The sequence below is a fragment of the Carlito syrichta genome, unplaced genomic scaffold (assembly GCF_000164805.1).
Source record: "Carlito syrichta isolate Samal-C Ts95f unplaced genomic scaffold, Tarsius_syrichta-2.0.1 Scaffold135648, whole genome shotgun sequence".
Lineage (NCBI taxonomy): Eukaryota > Metazoa > Chordata > Mammalia > Primates > Tarsiidae > Carlito > Carlito syrichta.
In genome coordinates this window covers 4,402-12,931 of record NW_007079744.1, presented here as the reverse complement: position 1 = coordinate 12,931, position 8,530 = coordinate 4,402, and the positions used below count along the sequence as shown (strand labels likewise).

Here is an 8,530-nt window from a genome sequence, read left to right as displayed (position 1 = left end):
TCGACCTGCTGGGCTCCGGTGATCCTTCCACCTCAGCCTTCCGAGTAGCCGGAACTACAGTCACGCGCTACCATGCCCGATTGATTTTTGATTTATTGTAGAGATGAGGTCTTGCCAAGTTTCCTGGGCGGGTCTCAAACCTGCGGGTTCAGGCAATCCACTCACCTCAGCCTCCCAAAGCGCTAGGATTACAGGCTGAGCCACGGCCGAGTCTCACTCTTTTTGCCCAGGCTGGAGTGCAGTGGCATGCTCACAGCCACCGCAGCCTCAACCTGCTGAGCTCAGGCAATTCTTCCCCCTCAGCCTTCCAAGGAGCAGGAGCTACAGACACATCCCACCACGCCCAGCTAGTTTTTGTGATTTATTGTAGAGACGAGGTCTCGCCAAATTGCCCAGGCTGGTCTTGAACCCCCAGACTCAGGAAGTCTCTCGCCTCAGTCTCCCAAAGTGCTGGGATTACAGGCTGAGCCACTACATCCGACCTACACAGTTTTTTTAGTGTGGGATTTTAGTATCTTTTCTTTTTTTTCTTTTCTTATGTATCTTATTATAAGTAAAGTTTCGGATTAGTGGCAGAGTAATTCTTGGAAGGAAATGTGTGTGTATGTGTATATATGTTTACAATTATTAGGTTGAACCATAAGGAATTGCCAATTTTTTACTGTTTTTGACCACAAAAGTTTATAGGTTTAGGAAAAGGAAAAAGGTACAAAGGATTTCTTGCTCAAATTCTGAGTCAAATGTAAAAAAAAAGTCTTGGTTACAAAGTTCAGTAGTAAAACCTTTTCATCATCGCTCAGAAATGATTAGTTTTTCATACATATACATGTGCAAACATACACATACACAGTCTCATCCATTGATTAACAAGTCCTAAGTTATTTGCTGTCAACTTTATACGCATGTGTGCACAAACACATACCCCAGACATAGCCCTTATTGTTTTATTTATTTGTTTATTTATTTATTTATTTGAGTAGGAGTCTCACTCTGTCACCCAGGCTGGAGTGCAGTGGCCACTGGAGCCTCGACCTGCTGGACTCAGGTGTTTCTTCCGCCTCAGCCTTCCAAGTAGCTAGAACCACAAGCGCACACCACCACGTCCAGCTAATTTTTTGATTTATTGTAGAGACAAGGTCTTGCCAACTTGCCCAGGCTGGTCACCAACCCCTGGACTCAGGTAGTCCTCTCACCTCTGCCTTCCAAAGTGCTGAGATTAGGCGTGAGCCACCATGCCCAGCTGTTTTACATTGTTTTATAGTTTTGCTTCCCAGAGCTATAGAGACCATCAGGTGAACTGAAAAGTCTTCTGATGCTCAGATTTGACTGTTCTCATCATTGATCCACTTCAGTAAGAGCAGATGTCAGAGAAGGTATAGAGGCTTTCTAAGCTAACCATTCAGCTATGATTTTTTTTCTCTTCGAAACCAGTACAAATCCTCTTCCTTATCCTGTTGATGACTGCAATCTACTCTGCAAAGAACTCCAATAGATTTTACCTGCATCAGGCTATCTGGAAGAGCTTTTCTCACCATTTCTCAGAAATCAAACTTCTAAAGGATTTCTATCCCTGGGCCAATCGCACCCTCCTTCCTGTATGGGAATTACAGAGGTAAGAACACAGTCCTGGGGCCCAGCCATTCAATGTGGGATATACTTAGTTTTCCAAACATGCCTACCAAGACCCATAAGACACTGGAGAAAGGTCTGCTGGCTTGTTTGATATAGCCACACCTCTGTGGCCGAAGTAAGTGGATTGCCTGAGCCCACAGGTTCGAAACCAGCCTGGGCAACTTGGCAAGATCTCATCTCTACAAAAAAAATAAAAAATTAGCTGGGCATGGTTGCACATGCCTGTAGTTATGGCTGCTTTGAAGGTGGAGGCAGAAGGATTGCCAGAGCCAAGCAGGGCGAGGCTGTTGTGGCCGTGAGTGTGCCACTGCCCTCTGGCCTGTGCAACAGAGTGAGACTCCAACTCAAAAAAAAAAAAAAAGTCATAAGAGAAAATGTATTTACTATTAAGTGGAAGTGAATCATCTTAAAGGTCTTCATCATCTCATTATCTTCATGTTTAGTAGGCTGAGGAGGAAAAGAAGGGGTTGGTCTTGATGTCTTTGGGTGACAGAGGCAGTAAAAATTCTGCTTAAAAGTGTAACCATGCAGTTCAAACCTGTATTGTTCAAAGGTCAACTATAAAAGTTTTTCAGTTGATTATCTTAATTTACCGATATATATATTATTTACCTGTTGTAATAATTTTCTTTTTTTAATAAAATTAAAACACATAACCAGATAGCATTATTAATTTTAGAGACAGTGTCACTCTGTCACCAACCTGGAGTGCAGTGGCACAATCATAGCTCACTGTAACCTTGAACTCCTGGGCTCAAGCAATCCTCCTGTCTCAACCTTCTGAGTAGCTAGGACTACAGGTGTGAGCTACCACACCTAGCTACTTTTTTTCTTTCTTTCTTTCTTTCTTTTTTGAGTTGGAGTCTCACTCTGTTGCCCAGACTGGAGTGCAGTGGCCGCTCCCGGCCACCGCAGCCTCGACCTGCTGGGCTCTGGTGATCCTTCTGCCTCAGCCTTCCAAGTAGCTGGAACTACAGGAACGTGCTACCACGCCAGGCTAATTTTTTTGATTTATTGTAGAGATGAGGCCTCGCTGCCCAGGCGGGTCTCGAACCCGCGGGCTCAGGCAATCCACTCACCTCAGCCTCCCAAAGGCGCGGGATTACAGACTGAGCCACCGAGCCTGGCTTTTTTAAGTTTTGTAGATACAGGGTCTTGCTATGTTGCCCAGGCTGGTCTCAAACTCCTGGGCTCAAGCAATCTTCCCACTTCAGCCTCCCAAAGAGCCACCTCGCCCAGCCACATTTTTATTTTTATACACCTTAATTCTTTTTCTTATCTAATGGTATTAGCTAGTACCTCCAAAAGTGTTTTCAAACATAATGGTGAGAGTGTGCATGTATATAAGGATACCAGCTTTGTTAGATATAAAAAAAATTTTATTGTTAAAAAATGTGCATCTGTGTCTCATAACTCAATTTTTTAGAATGTTTCTTTTTTCTGCTTTCTGCATGTGCTAGAAAAAATATTGTTAAAAAAGAAAATGTAGCCGAGTGTGGTAGCTCATGCTTGTAATCCTGGCACTTTGGGAGGCAGAGATAAGAGGATTGCTTAAGTCCAGGGGTTCGAGACCAGCCTGGGCAACTTGGCAAGACCTTGTCTCTACAATAAAGTAAAAAATTAACCAGGCGTGGTGGCACATGCCTGGAGTTCCAGCTACTTGGAGGGCTGAGGTGGAAGGATTGCCTGAACCAAGCAGGTTGAGGCATCAGTGGCCATGAGCATGCCACTGCACTCCAGCCTGAGTGAGAGTGAAATTTCAGCTCAAAACAAAAGAAAATGTAAGCAAAATTGTTCCTTTTACTTTCTTATTAGGATTTATTACCGATGGAAACTCCTTTCTTTTGGGCAGTGTTCTACTTCGTCAGATTCACATTCCTGATGCCATAGTCTTTCCAGCTAGAGTATCTCTGCAAGAACAAGTGAAGCCATCTCACCAACATCAGGAGGATACAGAGAACTATGGAGTTTGTTGGGGGCCCCCGATACAAACGTCACACAACCAGATAGCATTTGGCATCATCAGAATCAGGATACAGGGTCTTGCTATGTTGCCCAGGCTGGTCTCAAACTCCTGGGCTCAAGCAATCTTCCCACTTCTTCTTAACACTGGGTGGTTACCCAGTCCAAGGGGAATTTGCCACTTATTCAGGAGGAGGGTATGTTGTGAAACTTGGAAGAAACTCCAGTACTGCAACCAGGTGAGCAAGCCTGATGAGCCCTGACCTGCACAAGAGTTGTAAGATTTTGCTCTCGGCCGTTCATAAGGCAATTAGGAATTGAACCCATTTGAGTAGTTTCCACAGCTACTATAATGCTGCTCTTCTGTCTGGGGTGCTTATAGACACTTTCATTTTAGACTTCTAAGGAAATATACCTATTAGTTTAAAAACTCCTTGTTAGCCGGGCTCGGTGTCTCAGCCTATAATCCTGCACCTTGGGAGACTGAGGTGAGAGGATTGCCTGAGTCTGCGGGTTCGAGATCCGCCTGGGCAACTTGGCGAGATCTCATCTCCACAATAAATCAAAATATAGCCGGGTGTGGTGGCGCACGCCTGAGGTTCCAGCTACTTGGAAGGCTGAGGCAGAAGGATCACCAGAGCCCAGTGGTCGAGGCTGCAGTGGCCAGGAGCGGCCACTGCACTCCAGTCTGGGCGACAGAGTGAGACTCCAACTCAACAACAACAACAACAAAACTCTTGTTAAACTTCAAACTAGATTTATGTTTGGTTTGACAACTTGCAAAAATTGATTTCTTATCTGGAAAAATACCTATCCATTTCCTTTTTTTCTTTTAAAAATTTTTATTTACATGGCTTTGAGGGTATAATGATGTTTTCATTACATGGCTGCATTGCATAGTGGTGAAGAAGTCTGGGCTTTAAGTGTACCCTCCACCCCCACCTGTGCACAGTGTACCTGATGGGTGGTTTTCATCCCTACCCCCACTCGCACCCTTCCCTTTCCGCATCATTAATGTCCATTATACCATTCTCTATGGCTTTACAGACCCTTAGTTCAGCTCCCACTTACACGTGAGAACATGTAACATGCATTTGGTTTTCTGTTTGTGCATTACTTCACTTAGGATGATATTCTCCAATTCTATCCAAGTTGCAGCCAAAGACATTCCATTTCTTTTTGCAGCTGAGTAGTATTACATGGTACACATACACCACATTTTCATTATCCACTGATCAGTTTATGGGCATTTAGGTTGACTCTACATCTTTGCGATTGTGAATTGTGCTGCATTGAACATATGAGTGCAAGTGTCTTTTTTGTATAACGACCTCTGTTCCTTTAGGTAGATACCAAGTAGTAAGATTGCTGGATCAAATGGTAGATCTACTTTTCGTTCTTTGAGAAATCTCCATACTGATTTCCTTAGAGGCTGTACTAGTTTACACTCCCACCAACAGTGCGTAAGCATTTGCTTTTCACTGTGTCCCCACCAACATCTATTGTTTTTTTTTAATACACAATGGCCATTCTGACTAGTGTAAGGTGGTATCTCATTGTGATTTTAATTTGCATTTCTGTGACAATTAGTAATGTTGCACATTTTTTCATGTTTGTTGGCCATTTGTATAACTTCTTTAGAGGGATGTTTACTCTTATCATTTGCCCACTTTTTAATGGGGGTATTTGCTTTTTTCTTGTTGATTTGTTTCCTTATAGATTCTGGATAGCAGTCCTCTATATAGTTTGTAATTATCTTCTTCCATTCTGTAGGTTGCCTATTTATCTGGTTGATTATTTCTTTTCCTGTACACCTATCAATTTCAATCCTAGCTGCAGTTTAACTTAAGTAACTATAAATTGGACACATTGTAATCTTCAAATATAAAAGGAAACACTGCCCTTCATGAGCCATGACATGTATATCAACTCAAAATTCAAATGCCAGCCGGGCTTGGTGGCTCAGCCTGTAATCCCATGCCTTGGGAGGCTGAGGTGAGTGGATTGCCTGAACCTGCGGGTTCAAGACCCGCCTAGGCAACTTGGTGAGCCCTCATCTCTACAATAAATCAAAAAATTAGCCGGGTGCGGTAGTGCATGCCTGTAGTTCCAGCTACTTGGAAGGCTGAGGCGGAAGGATCGCTGGAGCCCAGCAGGTCGAGGTTGCGGTGGCCACGAGCAGCCACTGCACTCCAGTCTGGGCGACAGAGTGAGACTCCAACTCAAAAAAAAAAAAATTCAAATGCCAAAATTAAAATTTCTTGACTGGGCTCAGTGGCTCAAGCCTGTAATCCCGAGCACTTTGGAAGGCCAAGGAGAAAGGATTGCCTAAACCCAGGGATTTGACCAGCCTGGGCAACTTGGCAAGACCTCGTCTCTACAATAAATAAAAAAAAATAAGCTGGGCATGGTAGCACACACCTGTAGTTTCAGCTTCTTGGAAGTCTGAGGTGGAAGGATCGCCTGAGCCCAGCACGTCAAGGCTGTGGTGGCCATGAGTGTGCCACTGCACTCCAGCCTGAGCAAGAGTGAGACTCTGACTCAAAATATAAAAAAATTTCCAGAGACTTTTAAAGTGACTTAGAATTCTGAGAGTCTTTGTTATTACACATAAAAAAATCTAAATTAAAATAATAATTTCTGGCCAGGCTCGGTGGCTCAGCCTGTAATCCCAGCACTTTGGGAGGCTGAGGTGAGTGGATTGCCTGAGTCCACAGGTTCGAGACCTGCCTGGGCAACTGGGCGAGACCTCATCTCTACAATAAATCAAAAATTAGCCGGGCATGGTAGCGCACGCCTGTAGTTCCAGCTACTTGGAAGGCTGAGGCGGAAGGATCGCCAGAGCCCAGCAGGTCGAGGCTGCGGTGGCCAGGAGCGGCCACTGCACTCCAGTCTGGGTGACAGAGTGAGACTCCAACTCAAAAAATAATAATAATAATAATTTCTTCATTAAAATTTACAGCAAGGGGCCAGGCACAGTGGCTCATGCCTGTAATCCCAACAATTCGGGAAGCCAAGATGGGAGGATTGCTTGAGCCCAGGAGTTTGAGACCAGCCTGGGCTAAATACAGTGAGACCCTGTCTCTACAAAAATTAAAAAATTAGCTGAGCATGGTAGCATGTGCCTGTAGTCCTAGCTATTCAGAAGGCTGAGGCAGAAGGATTCCTCTAGCCTGGGAATTCGAGGCTAGGGTAAGCAGTGATCACACCACTGTACTCCAGTCTGGATGACAGAGTGAGACCCTGGCTCAAAAGAAGAAAAAAATTACAGCAAGGAATTAATTATTCAAAAACAGTAATGCCAAACAAATATTGACATTTGCACTCTTTCCACTTCTCAAAACTAAATGTTAGCGAGCGGTAGCATTTAATACTTCAAATAGAAATAGTTGTCATGGTGTATGAAGTTAATTCTACCTTAGACCTTAAATGCCAAACATATTTTCCCAATGTTTCACCTTGGTGTGAATGCTGTTGTGAAGACTCTCATTTTCATGGTCTACTAAATTTATATTCATGTTAACACCAGTGGAAATTTGGGCATTAGTAATCATAAAATATTTTTTAGGAAAACTGGATTGGGAAATGTAGCACCTTACCTGGTATGTGACAGGGATACTGGAAACGCCAGGACATTGTCCTCCTTTGCAGTGTTGGAGAAAGAAGCTGGCCCCAGAGTTCTACAGCAACTGGAACAGACTCACTGGCTAGCCCAATGCACGAAAGGCCTCTTTGTGGAATTTGTGGTCTTCACTGCTAATGTGAACCTGTTCTGTGTCGTGACCCTGATTTTGGAGTCCAGTGATGTAGGTATGAAGACCTCATCTCTCCTCCCTCTGTGACCTGGTGCAATGGTTTTAGATGTTTGTCCCCTCCAAACCTCATATTGAAATGTGATCCCCGGTTCTTGACCCACCTGGGCAACTTGGCGAGACCTCGTCTCTATAATAAATCAAAAGTTAGCCGGGCATGGTAGCGCGCGCCTGTAGTTCCAACTACTTGGAAGGCTGAGGTGGAAGGATCGCCGGAGCCCAGCAGGTCGAGGCTGCGGTGGCCGGGAGCAGCCACTGCACTTCAGTCTGGGGGACAGAGTGAGACTCCAATTAAAAAAAAAAAAAAAAAAATGTGATCCCCAGTGTTAGAGGTGGGGCCTAATGGGAGGTGTTTGGGGTATGGGGGGTGGATCCCTCAGAAATACCCTCCCTTAGGGTGGGTGAGTTCTCACTCTTGGTTCCCAGGTTAACTAATTATTTAAAAGAGCCTGGCAGTTGGGCATGGTGGCTCATGCCTATAATTGAAGCACTTTGGGAGGTAGAGGTGAGAGGATTGCCTGAGTCCAGGGGTTTGAGACCAGCTTGGGCAACATGGCAAGACCTCGTCTTTAAATAAATGAAAACATTAGTCGGGCATGGTGGCACATGCCTGTAGTTCCAGCTACTTGGAAGCCTGAGGTAGAAGGATTGCCATGAGCAAGCCACTGCACTCCAGTCTGGGCAACAGAATGAGACTCTGACTAAAAAAAAAAAAAAAAAAACAGAGCCTGGCAGTAGCCATGATTGTGATATGGCACGCTAGCCTGGGCGAGTGTGAGACTCTGACTCGAAATAATAATAATAACAATAATGACTTCCTGGCACCTCCCCCACCTTGTGCTTCCTCTCTCTCCATGTGATCTCAGCACATGCAGGCTCCCCTTTACCTTCGGCCATGAGGGAAAGCAGCCCAAGGCCCTCACCAAATGCAGGCACCCAGTCTTGAACTTCCAGCCATCAGAATTGTGAGCCAAATAAATCTTTTTTCTTTATTAAATTACCCAGCCTAATCTACTCCTTTACAGCAAAACAAAACAGACTGACATACTTGGATATCTCAGGAGACGGCCCAATTTCTTTTTTTTTTTTTTTTTTTTTGAGTTGGAGTCTCACTCGGTCGCCCG

General features: G+C 44.5%; 1 pseudogene; it reads left to right on the top strand.

The window, feature by feature from the left end:
• The window catches only part of LOC103250888, a 29,607-nt pseudogene extending 22,203 nt beyond the window's left edge, over positions 1–7,404 (top strand).
• The last annotated feature ends 1,126 nt before the right edge of the window (positions 7,405–8,530 follow it).